The 23,401-nt window shown below is 37.9% G+C and overlaps 1 protein-coding gene across 4 annotated transcripts in view; it reads left to right on the forward strand.

The window, feature by feature from the left end:
- tgfbr2l (transforming growth factor beta receptor-like) overlaps window positions 1-23,401 on the forward strand; it is a 90,560-nt gene that overhangs the window by 7,460 nt on the left and 59,699 nt on the right. Inside the window, exon 1 of one of the 4 annotated variants that reach the window (XM_048599510.1) lies at window positions 22,928-22,957. The exons of the other annotated variants lie outside the window; for them this stretch is intronic. The gene's annotated coding sequence lies outside the window, so the exon portion shown is untranslated. Of the gene's footprint in view, window positions 1-22,927; window positions 22,958-23,401 lie in introns of those variants that run through there. 4 annotated transcript variants of the gene reach the window in all.

Raw genomic sequence — 23,401 nt, forward strand, 5'->3', positions numbered from 1 at the left:
TTGTCTCCAAGACACAACCTGGCATCAAACTTCGGGGTAATTTCTCGTATGTACTTTTTTCAGCAGATTGCCTCAATTTTCATAATTAAAATCAGCCTGTCAAGTCAGACTGGCATTCATACAAATACTTTTATTTTTATATTTGTAGTAATTCTAATGCATCCAGAAAAAAGCAGTTTTGGCTTGAAAAATAGAATTATAGTAAGCATAGCATTTGAGTGGTGAAAGATACACAAAATAAGGGGTCAAACATTTTGTAAGGCGGCATGTTCCAAATTCCCCAGAAAATAAATCTTCTGCCTTCACGAGTTGGGAGATTTTTAATTTAAATGGCTGTTTTATCTTAAAGAAATGTGTATCTAGATAAGGAAAGTCATCCTGGGTACCTGTTTTGCCTGCAGTATTTGGCTATCACTACTCTCAATCAAATCCACATTGTCTCAGTCAAAACTTCTTTTAGGTGTGTAGACAGGTACCAAATGGATAATCTTAGGATCTAAATTCCCTTTTAGCAGTTACAGCATTCTATTCACCAATTCTAAATCAACCACAGAAATGATGGCCACATTTTGTTACAAATGCATCATGCCATGCCTGCTTTAGGCACAAGTTGAAAATCTTCACTGGGTCCCATTCTGTACTCACTGCAAACTATTCTGAGTATACCTGCAGCTTAACTTGTGACTTGTTCTTATAACATTGCACTTTCAGTGCAACCCTTTATCCTAATACTTCATATGGCAGATATTGAGGTCTGATTTTCAGCTCTACTTTGTTAGTGATATTGTCAATTAATGATTCTTTTTTATAAAGTTGAATCAGTTGCTGTTGTATAATGCATTGGAATTTCAATAATGTACATCCAATTTATCTGTGTAATGCACAATGCACTCGAAGGTACTTATAATGATGGCTCACTTTGCCTTTCTTTTGTATGTGACTACAGATGGAAAATAGTTTAGTGCAATTTCTGCTCCTAAACGATTTAGTTATATTGGGTGCTTATCTGGGGACAGTACCTCCAGTTGTTATGAACTCATTGGGACTTTCATATATATCTGCAGTATTGCATACGAACACATGGATCAGGAGCAGGAATAGGCTCCTCCGCACCTAGAGCCCACTCAAGCATTCATTAAGATCACAGGTGACCTGATTATTCCAGAATCCCATCTACTCCTGAAGATCTTTCAAACTGTACTTATCAAGAATCTATTGACTTCCACCTTAAACAAATTTAAAGATTCTGCTCCTGCTACATTTTAAGGAAAAGAGTTCCAAAGACTCATGACCTCCTGTGAGGAAAAAAAATCCTTTGCATCTCTGTTTTAAATGAGCAACTCCTGATTTTTAAACAGTGATTCCGAGTACTAGATTCTCCAAAAAATCAAGAGGACACATCCCTTCTGGATTCACCCTCTTAGGACTGTTCACAATCTTAGATATTTGAATCAATTCAGCTCTCAGTCTTCCAAACTCCAATAGATTCAAGCCTAGCCTATGCAACCATTTTTCATAAGACAATTCCAGGTATTGGTCTGGTATCATTTCATTTTCTCTGAACTACTTGCAAACATTTAAATGCTCCCTTAAATACAATCAATGCTGTACACTTGTACTCCAAATGTGCTCTCACCATGGTCCTGCATAACTGAATCAAAACTTTTTGTGTTCAATTCCCTTTGCAATAAGTAATAACATTCTGTTTACCTACCCAATTTCTTGCTATACCAATAGAGTAACCTTTCGTGATTCATGCACTAGGAAACCCTCTGCATCAGAGCGCTGTACTGTCTCACCATTTAAATAATATGCTTCTTTATTACTCTTTCTGAAATGGACAATTTCATATTTTTCCACATTATATTCCATTTGCCGGATCTTTGCCAACTCCTTTAACTGATGTAGCCTCCTAATGTGATTTTTCACACTTACGTTCCTACCTATCTTTATGTCATCAGTAAATGTAGCAACCATTACTTCAGTCCTTTGATCCAAGTTGTAAAATATTGAAGCCCTTGCCCTGGTCTCTCTGGCACACCACTTGTCACATCTTGCCAAACAGAAAATTACCTATTTATACTTACTTTCTGTTTGCTGTCAGCTGGCCACTCTTCTATCCATGCCAAATGTTACCCTCTACACCGTAAGCTTCTATTTTCTGCAAGAACCATTAATGTGGCACTGTCTCAAATGCCTTCTAGAAATCCAACTCCAGTACTTCCATCATTTTCCCTTTATCAATAACAAATGTTACTTCTTTAAGGAATTCCAATAAATTGGTTAAGCTTGATTTCCTTTTTACAAAACCATGTTGACTCTGCCTGATTTTTTTTCTAGTACCCTGCTATAATATCTTTAATAATAGCTTCTAACATTTCTACAATGATGTACGTTATCTAATTGGTCTGTAGTTTCCTGTTTTCTATCTTCCTTTTTGAATCAAGGAGTTACATTTGTTTTGTTTTCCAATCTAATAGAACTTTCCCTGAATCCAGGGAATTGAAGGAAATTAAAACCATCTCATCAACAATCTCAGTTGCCTCTTCTCTTAAGATCTTAGGATGAAGTCCACCTGAGCTCTCCAGCAGTTTGCTCAGTACCATTCCCATAGTGATTTTAATGTCATCACGTTCCTCTCTCACTTCCATTTCTGGTTTATAGCTATCTCTGAGATTTTACCTGTATAGTAAAGATCTGTAATACCTGTTTATTTTAACTGCCATCTTTGTATTTTCTATCATTAATTCATTAGATTCACTTTCTATAGGAGCAAGGCTCATTTTCTTATCTCTTTGTTTTAAATATCTGTAGAAACTTTTACTATTTGTTTTATATTTCCAGCTAGGTTTCTCTTATGCTCCATCTTTCTTTCTCCTTATTACTTTTTCAGCTTTTCTTTGCTGTTTTTTATATACTGTCCAATTTCCTGACCCGGCACTCAACTTTGCACAATTATATGCTTTTATTTAAGCTTGATACTATCTTTAACTTTTTTAGTTTACCACAAAGGGTAAGTTATCCCCTTTGAATTTTTCTTTCTTGAGTTTATGCACACATTCGCACACAAGGACAGTTATCACTAGCTGATATCTGTACAATTAGTTCATATGTTGGTTGGAGACCCTTCCAAGCATCAACAGCATTGACCTTTTGACAGTCAATGTGAACATTTAATCTAATTCCCCTGTCTTTTGGACAGATTAATGATTCTAAAAATTATCATTTTAATGTGGGGGAATTATCTCTTTGCATGTAGAGTAATTAACTTGCACTTCTGTCTGCAATCAAACTGCATGGAAAATCCTTTTAGTTCAGAGGATTTGAAAAATCTCATCAATCTCACCTCCAACTAGTGTTAGAAAGTTATATTTGTAAGTTTAGAATGCATTTTTTAATAAATTAGAGAGGATCTTACAGCTTTTAATGAACACAGAGCCAGGTTTCTGGAAATGATGTGCAGCTGCATATATGCACACAGACAGACTGTCTCTGTTTACGTCTATCTTTCTCAAATTGTTAATTTTTCTGCCCATATCAATGTTCAATTTATTCAACTCATTAGTTTGATCTCATCTGTCTTATTTGACACTTTTAACAGTTACTTCAGACTTATTTTTCATTATTTGTTGCTTTTCTCATGAATTCATTGTGTAAATTATCCATTTCCAAAGGTGAGGATCATTATATCCATATATGGATATATTCACATCTCTTCCAGTTGTGAAAAATCAAACTTTGTTATTATTAGTCAATGCCTATGACAAAGAACAGACTCATAAGCAATGATTGGCATAGAGTCATAGAGTTATACAGCACTGAAACAGACCTTCGGTCCAAATTGTCTATGCCGTCCAAATATCCTAAACTGATCTCGTCCCATTTTCCAGCATTTGGCCCACATCCCTCTAAACACTTTCTACTCCTGTACCCATCCAAATGCCTTTTAAATGTTGTAATTGTACCAGACTCCACCGCTCCCCCAGGCAGCTCATTCCATACACGCATCACCCTCCGCGTTATAGAGTTACCCCTCAAGTTCCTTTTAAATCATTTCCACCTCACCTTAAACCTCTGCCCTCTAGTTTCAGATTCCCGTACGCTGGAAAAAAGATCTTGGCTATTCACGCTATCCATGCCCCTCATGATTTTATAAACCCCTCTAAAGTCATTCCTCAGCCTGTGAAGTGCCCAGAAAAAAGCCCCAGCCTATTCAGCCTCTCCCTATAGTTCAAACGCTCCAATCTCAGCATCATCCTTTAAATCTTATCTGAACCTTTTCAAGTTTCACAACATCTTTCTGAAAGCACGGAGACCTGAATTGAATGCAGTTTTCCAAAAATAGCCTAATCAATGTCCTGTACAACTGCAGCATGACATCCCCACTCCTATACTCAATGAAGGCAAGTGTGCAAAATGCTTTCTTTACCACCCTGTCTACCTGCAGCTTTACTATTAAGGAACAATGCATTTGCACCCTTAGGTCTCTCACTCCTCAGTGCTCTGCCATTATAAGTTCTGCCCTGATTTGCCTTACCAAAATGCACCTCATATTAAATCTAAATTAAATTCCATGTGCTAATCCTCAACCCATCTGATCAAGGTCCCGTCATACTCCGGGAAAAAATTTCTTCACTGTCCACTACACCACCAATTTTGGTGTCATCTGCAAACTTACTAACCATACCTCCTATATTCACATCCTAAGGCATTAAGAGTTTATCACTGGTATTTAATACCTCAGCACCAAAAACTTAGAAATAGGTATTTGTATTCCAAAGTTATCCATTAAAAGCTATTGATCTGTGGTCTTCATGGGAGATTTGAAGGAATTACAGAATGTGATTCCAATACATCAGCCAGAGAGAGGGGAATTCTGTAATCAGTTGAGCAAAATTTGAGTAACTGAGGTCAGTTTTTATCCTCTTTTCTTGCTTTCACACAACTTAAGCTGTATTCTTTCCACACATACCTGGCAAGAATTTGCTGAAGCCAATTGTTTTCCCAACTAATTTACATGTGTTGGATGAGTGCCAAAAAAGACCATCTCTTCAAATTTGGTGCATGTATCAAAAACTGGGTGGGACACAACTTTGTCTTCACGGCTGCTGTTACAAAAAAGAAGCTTCCATGCAATGCCAAACAGCTACTTAGAAGGTTTTGAAAAAAAGTTCCAATACAAGACGATATAGGAATAGCCTCGTAATTCTCAGCAGTAAGTTTCCACAATTGGAGATGCGTTCCCAATGTTCTGCCAAAAAATAGAATAAAAGACATTATTACCTCACTTCAGATTATCTAAATGGAATGTAAATAATTGTGCCCGTTTCATGCAGGAGTTCTGGCCCACGTGTTTGGCCATAGGGAACTTACATCGTATGCAGAAGTGAAGGCGATCCAGTATATTTTTCCATTCCAATTCTCATTGTGTAATGATGCACTGAGACTGGTTGCATTTTATGGACAAGAAACCTACCATATTTTATCAGCATTAGCTGCATGGTTTAACTATAAATTAACTTAATCACAAAATGAGGTTTCAAGCAGTCAGTTAAAATTTCCGCATCACAAGATGGCAAAGGTCAGACCTCCAATATAAATAATTTTCAGGCGACAGTGGCCGTGCTCATACCAGTCGCAGCAAGTTAAAAATGGCCAAATTCACTCACTAAAAAAAATTGCCTTAATGTATGCATCACCAGCAGAAGTTTAATTATCCATAACATTGTAGATTTCCTCCTTTACCTTGACGTATAACAAAAACTGACAGATTATTGAAAATATTTACATTCTAATGTTGCGCACATGGTCCAGTAATATCAATGCATGGAAATGAAGACAAGTTCCAAATAAATATCATAAAATGATTGCAATCTTTCTTGGGCTCTTGGATTGATTTATGTTAGGCAGATAGAAGTTAGTATTTATGAGCTCTGAAATAAAGTAACATTGTACACAGGTTCTTGTGTCATGAAATTTTGCAATGAAATTAGGAAAGAAAATAAGTGAAGTACAGATTATTAAAATCCTAAAATAAAACAAAAAATACTGCAGATGCTGGAGATCTGAAACATAAATGGAAATTGCTGGAGAAACTCAGCAGGTCTAGTCTGTGGGGAGAAAGCAGAGTTAACATTTCATGTCTGGTGACTCTTGAACATTAACTCTGGTTTCTTCCCACAGATGCTACCAGACCTGTTGAGTTTCTCCAGCAATTTCTGTTTTTGTTATTAGTAGAGAAGGATAAGAAACTGAACAGAGATTTTAAAAATTTCATAAAAGCTTGAATAATGTCACGAGAGAAAGACTTAGGAATTTGTGATGATGGACCATCATCTTAAATTTACCTTTAATGACCTTACAAACATGTTTCAAGAAATTTCTTCACACAGAGTTATTACAGCTTGCAGTGCTTTGCCACAGGAAGTTGTTGAAACAAGGCATTTGCACATTTTAATAGAAATATCGATAAACGTTTGAAACAAGGGAATATTTGGGAGACCTCAGATTCGTGGAATTTGATACAATATGTTGCATCAACTTCTGTAAATGCAATAGTTCTGCAGTGAACATTTCATTCAAAAGTTGGTTAACATGGGAAAAAGAATTAGAATAGTTTGGCTTACAGAGTAATGGGAACTATGTAAACAATGATGTTCATCAAACAGCAAAACAATTAACCCTTATTAAGTCAATGACAATGACATAGAGTACAGCACAGAAGGACACTTTCATCCTATTTCCCTATTGTTTTCTTGTTAACGGAACATGCAAATTAACCCTAAATACCAACATCCCCTCCCACTCCCATCTCCCCACCGAACTCTGAAAATTAGTTCTCTTCAAAGCCAATTGGCTTTTGAAAATTCAAATCGAATCTGTTTCCACAAAATCCTCTTCAGGAAATTCATCCCAGATCTTAGAAAATGAATCTGGTAAGATAGCTATAGGGATCAATGAAATGGTACAGGAGTTAAACAGATATTTTGCAAGAGTCTTTATGATGGCAGATGCATCAAACATTCCATTAATACTGAAGACTACAGGGAAGAAATTAAGTAGCATCACTAGAGTAGTATTAGATAAACTAATGGGGCTAAAGGCAGATAAGCCCCCGGTCCCTGATGGCTCGCATTGTGGGATCCCAAAAGAAGTAACTGCAGAGATAATGGATGCATTGGTTGTAATTTTCCAAAAATCCTTGGACTCTGGAGAAGTATTGTAGGATTAGAAAACTGCCGATGTGACACAGTGCTTTGCCACAGGAAGTTGTTGAAACAAGGCATTTGCACATTTTAATAGAAATATCGATAAACGTTTGAAACAAGGGAATATATGGGAGACCTCAGATTAGTGGAATTTGATACAACATGTTACATCAAGTTCTGTAAATACGATAGTTCTGCAGTGAACATTTCATGATTTAATCAAAAAAGGAAGGGAGCCAAAAAGCAGGTAACCATCGGCCAGTTAGCCTAACATCTATTGTCAGTAAAATTTTGAAATCAGTTATTAAGGAAGTAAAAGCAGCACATTTGGAAAATCATAATCTAACCAAGCAGGGTCAGCATGGCTGCATGATGGAAAATTGTGTCTGACTAATTTATTAGAGTTTATTGAGGAAGTATCAACCAGGGAGCACAGAGAGGAACTAGTTGATACGTTGTATTTTGTCTTCAACAAGACATTTCACAATAGGTTAAATCATAAGATAAGAGCTGATGGTGTTGGAGATTGTATATTGGCAGGATAGAATATTCGTTCGTGTGTAGGAAACAGTGAGTTCTTATTCAAGGGGTTCTTTTTCAGGTTGGGCAACCTGTATCCCCAATGGGGTTCCAGAGGGATCAGTGCTGGGATCACAACTGTTTGCAATATGTATTAATGACTCGGAGGAAGATAGCAAGTGTACAAATTAACCAAATTAACCAAATTGCAGTCGACACAAAAGTTGGTGGAAAGGCAACTTACAAGAGGGATACAAACACTTTACAGAGAGATATTGATAGGTTAAGTCGGCTATGGACCAGAACAAATCCCCTCAAAATATATCAAGAGATTACCTAGACTCTAACTTTTATCTTATTTAAAGGCAAGTGTAAGGCGCTGTGTTCCAGATGTGATTCGATTGGTTCACTATTAGGCTTTAAGCAAAACACACTTTATTCATGTAACCCTGTTAAAATACAAATAGAAAGAAAAAAGAATTGGCATAACTTTAATTCTTTTGAAATAATTCTATTGAAATACTAAATAAAATAATACATTATTTAACTATTTGTCACCAACTGTTCCAATATAGCAGCATCCCATAAACACACCCTAAGCAAAGGCAAATTCAGCAAAACAGATTTTCTCATGTCCTATTTCCTATTTTCAGTCCAAGAGAAAGGAACCCCAAAAGGTGCAAACTAGCAGCACACTTAAGTTGCTGCAGCAGAGAGAGAGAGAGAGAGATGTACCTATTAGCCTCAAAGCCCAACTTTAAACTGAAAATAAAACTAAAACCTTGGGTCTGTGTGAATCCAACTCCACCCACTCATGATTCTTTTGTATTTTTAAAAGGAAGTCAGGGAGCTCAAAGCGGTTTACCCATGCTTCTGAAACAGACATTCCTCACCACTGGCAACACCTGTCTACAAGAGAAATAGCTCAGAACAAACCCCTCTTAAAGACACAGTACAGTCACAAGTCAGTGGACAAAACATTGGCAAATATGGTAACATGTGGTAGTTCATTTTGGAAGGAAGAACAAAAGAACAGGGTATTATTTACATGGAGAAAACAACTGCAGAATTGCAACAAAAAGAGAATTTAGTAGAAAAAAAAGTGTCTCATTGAAACATCAAGGATTATTAAGGGGCTTAACAGACTAAATGCTGAGAGAATGTTTGCCCTCACAAGAAAGTCTGGGACCAGAGGGCACAGCGTCAGGATAAAGGTGTGCCAATTTAATACTGAGATGAAGAGGATTTCTTCTCTTAAAGGGTTGAGAGTCTTTGGAACTCTTTGCCACATAGAGCTGTGGGGGCAGAGTCCTTGTATATAATTAAGGATGAGATTGATACATCTTTGATCAGTAGGGGAGTCGAGGGTTACAGGAAAGGGCAGAGAAAGTGGACATGAGGATGTCAGATCAGTCATAATCCTGCTGAATGCTGCAGCAGGCTCAAGGGACCAAATGGACTACAGCTGTTCCTATCTCTTATGGTCTTATGGTGATATCTTAACTTTCTTTGTGAAAATAGCTACCAATATTCACTCTATTTTCTTGGCCAACTATTTTAAATCTATGATCTCCAGTTACTGATGTACTTGCTGCTAGAAATTGTTTCTCCCTATTTGCCCCATCAAAACCCTTCTAAAGCAACTTATCAACTTGTCTTATTAATGATTTGTGAATATCTTTCCAAGGTCTCTCTGGTCTTGTATTGCCTCAAATAGCACCTTTAAGGTTTTACAGCCACTCTACATAGTTTCTCCTCAAGTGCATTATTTCATGCAGATATAGTAATTTGCATCTGCATTGTACCTGCCCAGAGGTAGTTGGTTAATATGAAAATAATACACCTTACTTAAATAAAGCATTTTGTAGCTTGCGTTTAATTTTCTAATAAAAACAGAAGGTCTTTTCTTTCAGTATATTAACAGACTAGCAATCCCATGGCATTTGAAAACTGTATAAACCAGGCTTGTCTAATAGGCCAACTTGGCCAACCAACATTGTGTGTGTGGCCCACAATATTTTGTCAGAGTAACAAACTGAGATTTGAAAATTGCTGTAGATCTGCTTGTCCAATTGAAGGCAGTCCCCTCCCCGCCACCTGGATTTGCTGCAAGTAGGAGCAACAATGAGCCTATCAGCAACAAATATTGGAGAGAAGTGGCCTGTGATTGGACAAGCAGGTGTGGGTTCCAATTTAGATTTCAGAGGGTCCATTCTCTCTCCACCTTTGGCAATGCTCCTGCCCAATCACAAAGCTGCCAGCCCCTGAAGGAGATAACAAGGTGTAGAGCTGGATGAACACAGCAGGCCAAGCAGCATCAGAGGAGCAGGAAAACTAAAGTTTCGTGTCGAGACCCTTCTTCAGAAAATCCTGAAGATAGCCCCTGAAGGAGATCAAGATGGTGGCCCAGGCTGGGAAACAGCAGTGGCATCAATACGTGCTCCTGTCAGGGGCAGCAGGAATTTGAGATAGGGTCGAGTGAAAGGACATCACTCAGTCCATAGCACAAAAATGTTTAAGCCTTGTGGGCTTGAGTGCATGGTGGTGTAGAATGGGTGAATGAAGGAGAGAGGCTGCGAGTAAGGCTGACTGAGACAGAATATGTATGTGTATGAGACAGAGAGAGAGAGATAGAGAGAGAATATGTGTGAGGGAGAATGTGAAAGTGGTAGTTTGTGTGAGAGAGGGAGAGAATGTGTGAAGTAGGGAGGGGAATGTGTGTGAGGGAATGATTGTGAATGAGGAAGGGAAAGTGAGAGAGTATGTGTGAGAGAGAGTGGGTGTGAGAGAGGGATAAAGAGAATGTGTATGTGTGAGGGAAAGAGTGGGTGTGTATGAGGAAGGGAGACAGTATGAGTCTATGAGGTAGGGATGGAGTGTGTAAGTAGGTGGGAGGGAGACTTTGAGTGGTGTAGATGATAGGGAGAGACAGGTTGTGAATGAGTGAGAGAGGGAGAGAGTGTACATGTGAGTGGGAGATGGAGAGCACCTTAAATCAGCTCTGGTCTCCTTTCCATTACCTGATGACCAGAACTTGGAGCCCTGTCTGTCACTCTCCAGCTCTTCTTTTTACGTGATTTCATTGGTTAGTTCTGCTACTTGCCACTTTTTTGTGGTCAATTAAAATAAAAACTCATTTAAGTCATCAAGTTTTTTGTTTATGAAATTCTCATTAACTGTTGTGCCAAAACTTATTTTTCTGAACTTTTTTCATTGGCTTCTGATTGAAACCATGCAGAACAGTTGGACAGCTCTGGTATAAACTAGGGTAATTTGAAATTAACCTATTTGGCAGGGTCATCAATGCTAAAGATCTGTAAAATCTGATTTCTGATAGAACCAGATAAGTTGAATAAAATGGCCACATAGCAGTTAACTTAAATACAATTTATGCATGGCCCCTGGTAATGAGAAACAGTGATTTTAGTCTGCTGTCTACAAACAGACTGAACCAGTTGGCTGTTATTTGTGTAGAAAAGACCGACAACCTGGGTGTAATTTGCTTCTTAATGTATTTCTTTTTTTCCTCTCCCATTTCCCTTTAACCTTCCCAAGTGGCCTTTTCTTCCAAATAATGTCCTCTAGTGGAAGCTGTATAAACGCATTGTATTTTATAAATTAATACTTGAAAAAATAAACACATTGAGGTGATCGACAGATAAGTTCAATTGTAGGTCAGGAGTGTCTCAAATTATTTCTTTTTTTCTTTGGTACAAAACGACAAGATGTAGAAGTAAAGGAACTGAACCATCCATTGGTTCTCAAATTCATGGCACAAAAACAAAAATTGCTGGAGAAATTTAGTAAGTCTGGCAGCATCTGTAGAGAGAGAAACAGAGTTAATGTTTCAAATCTGATATGATTCTTAAGTAAAATAAAGAACTATGGATGCTGGAGATTTGAAACAAAAACAGAAATTGGGGGTGAATCACAGCAGGTCTGGCAGCATCTGTGGGGAGAAAACAGAATTAACATTTTGAATCTGGTGATTTTTTTCTGGTTCTGTTGCAGTGTCAATGGACTGAGAATGTTAACTGCTTTCTCCCCACAGATACTGCCAGACCTGCTACGTTTCGCCAGCACCAGTTCTGTTTTTGTTTTTGATATGATTCTTTTTTAGTTTCTCCAGCATGTTCTGTTTTATTTCAGGTTACCAGCAACTGCAGTATTTCACTTTTACTTGAATGTCATTCATGGCACTTCATTACTGCAGTATAATGTCACTTTTGTATCAAAATAGCATTGAACTTCCTAAGTAGATCAATGGATTCAGTTAGTGATTAACCGAGTCACAAAAATAAGTATGGTCCCAGATTTCATAGGTAGTAATGCTAACTTTGTTGATCTCAGTTGGTTCAATACAAGGACACTATAAGAGTAAGGAGTGCAATAATAGATCTAGTCCCTGCTTTCTGATTGTTATCCCTTGATCTCTGGTGGAAGTTCATTTATTGATGTTTGCTGAAGAGGGAACTGAGCTAAACAGTGATGCCTCTGATTCAAAACTTGAGTCCATACCAGGAGCAGCATCATGTGTACCTTAGAATGAGGAATGAACCTAGTGAAACCACTACAGTGGGTTGGCTACCTGTGCAATAAACATTAGAAACAGTAGACCAAAAGCAGAACTAAGTGGTCCTGAAACCAACAGATCAGAGTAAAGCTGTTCTGTGACCCTTTCCTCACCAGGACCTTTCAAAGACAGAATAGCTTTATTCACTCCATGTCACCAGATTTGGACAACAAATACTGTCCTTGTCAGGCATGTTTACATCCAATGAATAAATAAAACAAAACACTGATGCTCAATGTTGTTCAAGACTGTTCACTGACTCAAGTTGTTGCATTGGAGTTAATACTGACTACACAAACTCAATCAGATTATTTTGACAGCACTTCTCCCCCCAGCTAAGTGAGCTGGGCAAGTGCAAGTGCAAGTGAAACAATATCGTTTCCCTTCAATTAACTGTCCTGACTGGAATTCATTGTCAATCAGCCAATTCCTGGAATTCCCTGTATAACAGTTTGGTGGGAGTACAATTACTTGAAAGATTACAGTTGTTTGGAGAAGAGCCACCAGTAATTTTTGCAACCAAATAGGACTGAACAACAGCAATGCCTACTTCTTAAGAGGATGCAATGACCTAATGGTATTATCTCTGGACTGTTAATCCAGAGACCCAGGTAATGTTCTGGGAACCTGGGGTCGAATCCCGCCACGGCAGATGGTGGAATTTGAATTCAATAAATATCTGGAATTAAGTGCCTAATGATGACCATGAATCCAATGTCAGTTGTTGGAAGAACCCAACTGGTTCACTAATGCCCTTTAGGGAAGGAAACTGCCATCCTTACCTGGTCTGGCCTACATGTGACTCCAAACCCACAGCAATGTGGTTGACTCATAACTACCCTCTGGGCAATAAATGCTAGCCTAGCCAGTGATGCCTCATCCATAAATGAATTTTTTAAAAAAATCTCAAGAGTAACTAAGGAAAAAAATGAAAATGGTAGCTGTGGAGTAAAGAGTTGAGTACATGTTTCCTCAAAGCATGGCTGCTAAATGTAAGCAGAGGGCGCTCTGTCATAATGATGTGAGATTAAATGGAACTGGGTGGGACTTAATTCCGTCAGGTTCCAGAGATTTCCTCTGTTACCATGCCTTATATATAGTTATGCTTAATAAAGCCTCAATAAACTCAAATATTCACTTATCTGAGTGCAGATGAGATCATATTACAGTGACCTGAAAAAAATGAAAGGGCAGGAAGTGAATATTTTGAAATATTTATTGAATAGTGCAATATCCTGTTGTTATCTGTTGACAATCCAAATGATTTGGCACAGTTCCTGGCAACACTGAAAAGGCCAAAAATTAATTAACCACAGGAAATACCTAAATTCTTGTCCGTCATGGGCATACTTACTTAGAAAAATACGTTTTCAAACAGATCATTTTATAGTGAGTGTATCTGACAAAGGAAAATAATATAGATCTAAAATGAATTCATTGAAAGCCCTCAGTTAATGCTTGGCAATCAATGTCTGGCCAAGTTTCCATAATCTCAAAAAAGGACACTCAGCTGTTTCTAAAATTACAGAAATTACAAAATAAATTTCAAATTTGTAATATTCATTGCCAGATAACTAAAATCAGTTTACACTAGATTTAATGCAGAAAATTGCTTAAATTCTGATGGTTGTGTGACAGTAATGTTTGCGCTGTATGATAGCCATGGTTAAACTGTTAAGTTATGACTTATTGAGGGAGGAGACCTCAAGTTCAATTTATATGCAATGGACATATGGTATACTAATCCCATACATGAGAATTAAGAATGACAGTGAAGACAGTTTCTCATATGCAAAGTATCAGAAGGGAAGTACTACCTCTGATCTGCATTTGGAATGGCAGATCCAACTCTATTCTGCTACTTCCCCTGAAGCAAAGATCTCATTATTCAAGGTAACAAGGTGTAGAGCTGGATGAACACAGCAGGCCAAGCAGCATCAGAGGAACAGGAAGGCTGACATTTTGGGCCTAGACCCTTCTTCAGAAATTGCAGTTCCTGCTATCCCATTATTCAAGGTGCTTTTTCCTGATGCGGGATAGTGAGGATAGAGATTTCCTGACTGCCTCATCTGTCTCAGGAGCAAAATCTAGGCCCTGAACTTCGTTAGAAATATAAATTATTCATGTGGCCCCCAGAATCAAAAGATTTAGTTTTGAAGCTAAAATTGAATTGATTTAAATATCAAATAGCTCAGCTAGCTTATGTCACCATTGAGATAAATGATTCAGGGTGCGGGAGGGGGGATGCCGTGTTGGAGAATCATTGGAATTTTGGGAAGTTGTCTGTGTGACTTTTCCAGAAAGTCTTTGGGGTTGGATCTGAAGCACCAACCTGTTTGATATAAACCCTGAGTTCAGAAGATAAAGAAAAATAATTTGCCAAGAGTTGCGGAACAGTTGAAGACCAATTGAATAGAGCTATTAAAAAGCAGGGTCTGAGTAATTATTTGTGGAAGTTACTGTGCAGTAATTGTGGATGAAGTTCAAAAGTTGGGTTCAAAAGTCCCAGGTCTTACAAGACAATTGTCAGAAAGTTTGGAATTAGTCCCAAGAAAGTTGATAACTTCAAAAACTTGATTAGCCACCAAAGACTTTATGGGAAATGTCATAATAGAAAGGAAGAGTTCAATTTGAGGATTCTAGTCAAAATGTTTGGAATTAGTCCCAAGAAAGTTGATAACTTCAAGAACTTGATTAGCTACCAAAGACTTTGTGGAAAATGCCATAATGGAAAAGAAGAGTTTAATTTGAGGACTTTAGTCTGCAGTATTCCAACCCTTGGGCGACTGTCTGTGTGGAGTTTGCACATTCTCCCAATGTCTGCGTGGGTTTCCTTTGGGTGCTCCAGTTTCCTCCCTCGGTCAAGATGTGCAGGCTAGGTGGATTGGCCATGCTAAATTACCCATAGGGGTACAGGGACATTTACGTTAGGTGGATTATAGGGGGATGGGTCTGCGTGGGATGCTCTGAGGGTTCATGTGGACTTGTTGGCCCAAAGGGCCTGTTTCCACACTGTGGGGAATCTATGATCTATATGTGATTTTTTTTTTATTGTGCTTTCGGAGTGACAATGAGAAACTACCTAAGACAGTGTTTATTTATTAATGTTTGATTTACTTGATTCTTATATAGTGGAAATCATTTCTTTTAAACCGTGGAATCTCCTTGTTTACTTCTTTCAGTAAATCAGTGCTATAATCAAATTTCTGTTTCAATGTTAATGGTCTCTAACGAGATCATAATAACACAAGGGCAGAACGTTCAATGCTTCCTTTTCACTTCATTTACTGGAGGAGGATCAGCAATAGAGAAAAAGGATTCCAGAAATGTTGTGTAGTGCATTGTCCAGACCTGTCTCTATGCCACCAACAGATCAATAGACCTAAGCAAACTCCCCACCGATGACCAAAGAACACTATTTTAAAGTGGCTGGACAATTATGAAGGAGCTAATCAAGATAGAACAGGAGGCAAACAGTGAAAATGAGGGTGTAACTCCTGAATCATTGGTGCACTCAACAAACCTGGTATATTGACACTTGTATAGCTTGTACTCTCTATTTAATGAATAACTCTGTCTACGTGCCAATAATGAAGTGGTCCAAAGCATTTTCTGCAACGTTGTTTTCTGTACCTCTCTAATTAACATCAAATTTCATTCGTTGCTCTGCTGCCATCTTCAACTATCTTACCAGGAATAAAGGAGTTAATCTTAACCTGCTACACTCAGCAGGAACAGAATTGTGTTGCCCTTTAAAATGAGAAAGTGTGCCTTACCACTGGAATTCGATGACCACTACCTTTTTGCTGCTGACTACAGTTAGGTGGTTGAGAAGGTGGTCAGGAGTGTTAGGAAATTTGTTTCTGTCAATTTGATTCTAATACATTAACACAGTCCTGAACAAGGAAGCCAATGTAGCTTTCTCACCAGACGGAGGCAGGTTAGCAACTGTTAACAAGAACAAAGAGGCTCTCCCACGTAATTGTACAACTTTCCAGTCAATGGCAAGAGAAGTATTCTTCTGCAACCCCCCAATAAAAATTCCAACCTCCCCTTCCTCAGACCTTGCTCAAAGCTACCTCTCTGAAACTTAGCAGATTGCTGAAATCCCTGTTTCTCATTCTGGCCAATGAACTCTTCCTCCTCTTCACCAGCCAGCTTTCCACCTTTTAGGTTATAAAAGATTTCAAAGAGCCTTTTAAACAAGAAAAGAAAGGAGGAGAAGGAGAGAAATTAGTTGTGGGGGCGGATTTCAAGAGCTTAGGACTTAGATAATAGGACTTAGCCAATATGTAAACTGTGAGGTAAATGGCTCAAAAATGTTTGGCAGATTTTAAATCCTGAACAAAATAGCCACTTAGAATTAATAAATGTGTAATAAATAAGTGCTAGTGGTGGGGTGAAATAAGTAAGAGATGCACAAGACCAGAATCAGTGAAATGCAAAGTTCAGAAAGGGTTAAAGAGTTAGTATACAGGATCAAGGCCTTGGACATTCTCCAAACCTTTTCCTGCTGTTGGGTGTCTTACTGATACACAGATAGATGAACAATCATCATATTATTGCATTTCAGTTCCATTTTCAGGAGCCCGTAAAATGACAGTTAACTAGCTGTCTTGCAGAATATCATTTATGAGACTATGTATCTCATCAGCTTATTTATCTTCGAAGGAGTTCTTGTCACAAGAACCTTAGAAAGTACTTCTGACAATAATCTTAGTTCTCAATTAGTTGTTTGTATTTATCTAATATTATAATACAATATCTTTCATGGGCTGTACTGTAATAAATTCTCGGAATTGCTCAGGATGGGTCAGAAAAAATTTGAATTACAGCTTCTATGAGCACACATTGACACACACATTTTGAATAGGCACTTAATATTAAAAGCTAGACTACGGCCTAGTTTTGGCAGCATTTCTTCATAACGTAAGGGGCAGAATTTTCATAATGGGCTTTGGGACCCTATGATCAAGAGAACTGAAGCCTGCACTGTGTAGGAAACAGTCATCCAACAGAGACTCTCTCCAAATTGACAAACATGTGCCAGAGGGTAGGCTTGTCTTCTGGTTAAGGATGGTAGATGGGAAGGAAGGTCAATAGTGGACCAAACCTCAGCCTTTGCTTCTGAGGTGAGGGGCATCAGTAGGCCATCCAGTTCAGAAAAAGCAGTGCTTTCAGGTGTAGGAAGGTTCATATATAAATTAGAAGCAGGATTAGACCATAAAAATCTTAAACCTGTTCCACCATTCAAGAACAGGAAAAGATGGAGATGCCTTCTCTGCAACATTTTTAACATTAAATTAATCAATCCCCTTAGTTCTGGCCCATTAGTGTGGAGAAGGTGCAGCAGAAAATATGCAAACAAGGATGGCTTTGAATCTCTCTGGAGCACTGATAGCCTGGTGTGTCAGTAGAAGGACACCTTCAAGTGGCTATATGGTGCCCTTTGTTATACCAGACATTACTGCAGTCAGCTTGTTACAATAAACTTTAATAAACTGCCTTAAATAGTTCTGGCCATCTGTGGGAAAATTGTTCTGGAGAATAATGGAGCAGACCAGCCAGCCCATTGGATGGGAGCTTGTATTTTGTTCTCCTTTGTGCCATCGTGTTCAACCCCTTTGGAGGCTAGAAATTCAGCACAATAACATAAGGAACAGGAGCAGACCACTTGGAAAGGCTCTCTTGGAAAGGCTATTCTGACAATTCACAATTCTCTGAAGGAATTTCTCCTCATCCCTGTACTAAAAGATCAATTTGTTATGCTGAGAATATGGCCCTATGCTTTAGACTCTGGCAATCCTCTTCATATTCTTCCAGGAGATCACCTTTCATTCTTCTAATCTTCAGAAGGTATATGTCTTTTTTCAGTCACTCATCATAGGACAATCTTCTCATCCAGGAGCAAACCTAGAAAAGCTTTTTTGTTCTATTTCCAAGGCAAATGTATCCTTCCTTAAATAAAGAGAACAAAACTGTGCACAATATTCTAGGTGTGATCTCACCAGAGCCCCATACAATTATTGCAGTACTTCTTTATTCTTCCAGTCTAGTCCCTTTCCAAGAAAGGCTAACAAACCTCTTGCCTTCCTAATTGCTTTCTATACCTGCATGCAAAAATTCTGTGTTCCTTGTACAAGTACACCCACCTCCCTCCAAACATCAACATTGAAAAATTTCACATCTTTTCAAAAATGTTTTGTTTTTCTACTCTTATTGAGAAAGCAAAAAAAAAACCCTGACACTTGACTACATTGTATTTTGGTGGAGGTGATGGCCTCATAGTCATACCACTAGACTATTAATCCAGAGACCCAGGTAATGATCTTGGGACCTGAGTTCAAATCTGGAATTAAATCTAATGATGGCCATGAAACTGTTGTTGATTGTCATATAAACCGTCTATTTCACTAATGACCTTTAGGGAAGGAAACTGCCATCCTTACATGATCCAGCCTCCATGTGACTCTAGATCCACAGCAATGTGGTTGACTCATAACTGCCCTCTGGGGCCAAAGCTGCTCACAATATTTCAAATGCAGTCTGACCAGAGCTCTCTACAGCCTCAGCAGTCCGTTTCTGCTCTTGTGTTCTAGTCTTCTTGAAATGAATGCAAACATTGCATTTGCCTTCAAAACTGCCAACTGAACCTGTATGTTAACTTTAAGAGAATCCTGATCTTGGACTCCCAAGTCCCTTTGTACTGCAGATTTACAAAGCCTTTCCCAATTTAGAAAATACCCTATGCCTGAATTCTTCCGACCAAAGTGCATAACCTCACACTTTCCCACATTGTATTCTACCTGCCACTTCTTTGCCCATGAGGATGCCTCCATGCTCCCTCAACACTACCTGTCCCCCCACCTGTCTTTGTATCATCTGCAAATTTAGCAACAATGCCCTCAGTTCCTTCATCCAGATCATTAACGTGTATGAAGTTAATATTTGTCGTCCCAAAATGGAGCCCTGCAGAACTCCAATATTCACTGGCTGCCATCCTGAAAAATACCCCTTTATCTCCACACTCTGCCTTCTGTCAGTCAGCCAATCCTCTATGCATGCCACTGTCTTGTCCTTAACATCATAGGCTCTTATTTAGCAGCCTCCTATGCAGCACTTTGATAAAGGCCTGCTGGAAATACAAATAGATCACATCCACTGACTTTCCTTTACCTAAATTATTTAAAGAATTTCCTCCTCAAAGAATTCTAACAAATCTGTCTGGCATGACCCCCGCCCTTGACAAAGCCATGCTAACTCAGCCCTATTTTAACATATACTTCTAAGTCCTCTGCAATCTGATCTTAATAATGGACTCTAAAATCTTCTGAATTATCGAGGTCAGGTTAACCAACCTATTTCCTGACTTCTGCCTCCTTCCCTTCTTAAACAGAAGTGTTACATTAGCCATTTTCTAGTTCTCTGGAAAATTCCTGAAAGATCACCACCAATGCCTCTACAAGTTCTCAGTTGTCTCCTTCAGGAGAGTAGACTCCATCTGGTCTGGGTGGTTTATGCACCTTCAGACCTTTCAGCTTCCCCAGCATCTTCTCCTTTGTAATAGCCTCCATATTCACCTCTGTCTCCTGAATGTCTTGAAATTCTGTTCTGCTACTGGTGTCTTCCACTGCAAAATCTGTTGCAAACCATCTATTCAGTTCCTCTGCCATTTCTTTGTTCCCTATTACTACTTCTCCAGCCTAATATTCTAGCAGTCCAATGTCTACTTTAGCCTCTCTCTTACCTTTTAGATATCTAAAAAATACTCTTGCACTCTTCTTTTATATTACTAGCTATTTTATTCTCATATTTCATCTTCTCCCCCCTTATTGCTTTTTGTGTTGCCCTCTGCTGATTTTTAAAGACTTTCCAATCCTCTGGCGTCCTACTAATCTTTACCATAATATATGCTTTTTCTTTTGCTTTTATGTGTCCCTGACTTCTCTTGTCAGCCATGATTGTCTCATCTTCCACTTCGTATGTTTCTTCTTCTTTGGGATGAACATCTGTTGTGCCTCCTGAATTATACTCAGAAACTTCTGCCATTGCTGCCCCTTGCTCAGCTCCCCTTCCAATCAAATCTGGCCAGTTCCTCACTCATGACTTTGTAGTTACTTCTACTCAATTGTAATACAATTACATCTCATTCCAGCTGCTCCCTGTCAAACTGCAGGGTGAGTTCTATCAGATTATGAATATGAAATTGAAATGTAAATGAAGAGGTACAAAAATGTATCAAAATCCAGTTATAATTTAAAGATAAAATCATGAAAAAATGCATATTTAAAACAAAATTAGCAATCTATCAATGAAGCCATTTTATGTGTGTAATAAATACTAAATATGGCAAGAAAACATAAACGCCATGAATTGTCAAAAAGTATTTTCATACACGCTAATGACAGAACCTAGTTTAAAAGCTGCAAAGAACGAGAGTTATGCGCACATGCTAAGTAGCACAATCAGAGCATCACATGGAGAAATCAAAACTAGAATCATTTAAATAAATTACTCTGAACAAGTTGAAAATGAAATGGCACGTGTCACAAAATTAAAATGCATTTTACTGCTAAATTGCAAGAGGGCAGAATGTCTAGCAAAATATAACATTACTCTCAAGTTTTATTTTTTCATTTTGTAAACTTCAGTTTAAATCCAGTTGTATTTTCCTTTTCAGATTTTCTTTGAAGAATTTCCATTCAATTCTAGGCTATAATAGGGTAAAATTCTATGTTTTTGATTACCAATGAATTGTGAATCACTGTACAATCAGCAACAACAAATTTTCGTCATATACCACACTGTTGTGAGACACTCCATAGCACCTCATAGACTGCAATCAAGGAGTGAGTTAAGGAGATAATATGACACAAGTAGATTCTAAGAAATGTTTTAAAGGGGGTGGGGTGGTAAAGGGTCTTAGAGAGTGAATTCCACAGTAATAACCTATTCTTATACTAAAGGCCAGAGTGGCAACATCTGCTGAAATCACCATTGATTCTTCTCCCCCCAAAATCTAATTATATTTTTTTCTAATTTAATCAATTCTGTGGAGCATTGTGAACTGCGAGCTTATAGACTTTGAAATTTCATTTTAAGAAAACTGTTCAGGGATTTGGAAATACAGAAATTAAAATAAATTGCATGAATTAGTGGAGTTTTCAGAAGTTCAATTGGATGGAGAAAGGACATTTCAGACTTTGGACTATGTAGACCAAACAAAGATTACAGGTCCATAAACAGTTACAACCTGTTATTGTTTATAAATATATTGCTTTCATTCATACAATCTTTATTGGATCACACACTGATTGGCCCTTGCTGGTGTACAAACAGTTGCCATTTTCTACAGAGTAAATACAACTGATTTATTCGAAGATTATTGCTACCTGTTTATGCAAGTTTAAAAAATGAAATACCACAATGAGCCCACATTTTGTTTCTGTTTCTCTTCAGCAAATTTACTATGGTTCATTTTAAGTTACTGTTGACAGTACTCCTAACTATGTTTTACAAGTGGATACAAAATTAGTATGGACAATGTATTGTTGTTGCACAAGAGCTGCTGTACTGTTATATCGATAAAAGTACAATGTGAATAACTGGAATTCAGTTTCTTTAAAAAATCAAGAATCATGGTGTATATTATAAAGAAATATTTTGCAGAAATTTTGTAAAACTGAGCAAAATTAAAGCTGCCAAGATGGCTCACTGTTAAACTTCTATGGTCTATGTATTTGTGTAATCTTTCCATTAAGGCTTTTATTTCTATATTTAACAGTGTAGCAATTAGGAAATTAGTTATCAATAATATGTTCTGAAAATGAAATTATAGGAATTCCTTGCTGTTATGTTTTGTTACTTAATATATGCACATTGTGCCTGCTGATCAAATCTTACACTTATAGTTTCAGCAAATTGTATGTTTGCATAAATTTTGGCAACAATCCCCATTTCATATTTCTGTTTAGAAACCTAAGCCATGATTAAATTTGGCTGATGAAAAAACAGCATAGGTTCAATTTTATTTGGGAAAATGAACTGTTTTTAATCAACTTTACTTCACTACAGCATTGCCTCATCTAAAGTTTTTGAAGTTTGCATTTTGATGTTTTGCATTTGCCTCAGTAACATCTGGAACTCTTTCATAAAGCACAATCTTTCTTTTTTATGTTTGTGCAGCTTTATTAAATCACCAAAGGCTTAATTTGCAATTCATCATCTGGATTTAATTAGAGGTAATATGAATGATGTGGCAGTCAGAATGTAGATATTGGGGGGAGGGGATTGGACACTGTACTAACTCTGAGAAGTAAATATTCTTCCTGATAGAAGATAATAATCTAACTTGGTCAATCTTAGTTTTTTTATACTGCTCCAACTTACCCCTTCTATATAACTGCTGACACAAAACCATGCTTGATTTCCTCATAAGATAGGTATTGAATGAAACAAATTCAAATAGGGCTGCAAAGGGAAGCACAGAGTTCAAGGCTGCAATTTTTGTCTCCTTAGCATCAACATTATCAGTGCTGTGAGCCGTGTTTGATTTCAAAATGCTGCCCGTGGCACACATTTATATTACTAATGCGCAACATTTGTTGGGTGAGGGTTGGGAGGAGGACAGCACCATTTTGTGGAAGATGTCATTTTGGTAAGTGCATTAGACTGCACACAGGGCACATCAAAAAGGAAGTATGCAGAGTAAACAGATCATGAGATCAATCAGTGTAAAACACTGATTTTAGGCTAGTATTGCGTTTGGAGCTCAATGCTCCAGCTGGCACTGTCTTGAATGAACCTCCAAGCTATTTAAATGAATCATCAATAACTTACAGGTTCGTTGCTGACGTATTGCTGTGTGGTTTCTAGAGCTCCGTAAAGAATTGTGACTGTGCTAAGCTCTTTGACCTAGCTTCAAGAATTCCCAGGCATGGTTGCAGGAGTATGCATTCTCCTTGCACAATAACATTATAGGTAGAACAAATGGATGTTTACATTATTTGCAGCTTGTAAATCAGAAGAGCTTGTGAGACAAGGAGAAAATGGGATATGAAAATACTGAGTAAGACCACAAGACCATAAAATTCAGGAAGAG

Source organism: Rhincodon typus, chromosome 7 (assembly GCF_021869965.1).
Source record: "Rhincodon typus isolate 14 chromosome 7, sRhiTyp1.1, whole genome shotgun sequence".
Classification (NCBI taxonomy): Eukaryota; Metazoa; Chordata; class Chondrichthyes; order Orectolobiformes; family Rhincodontidae; genus Rhincodon; species Rhincodon typus.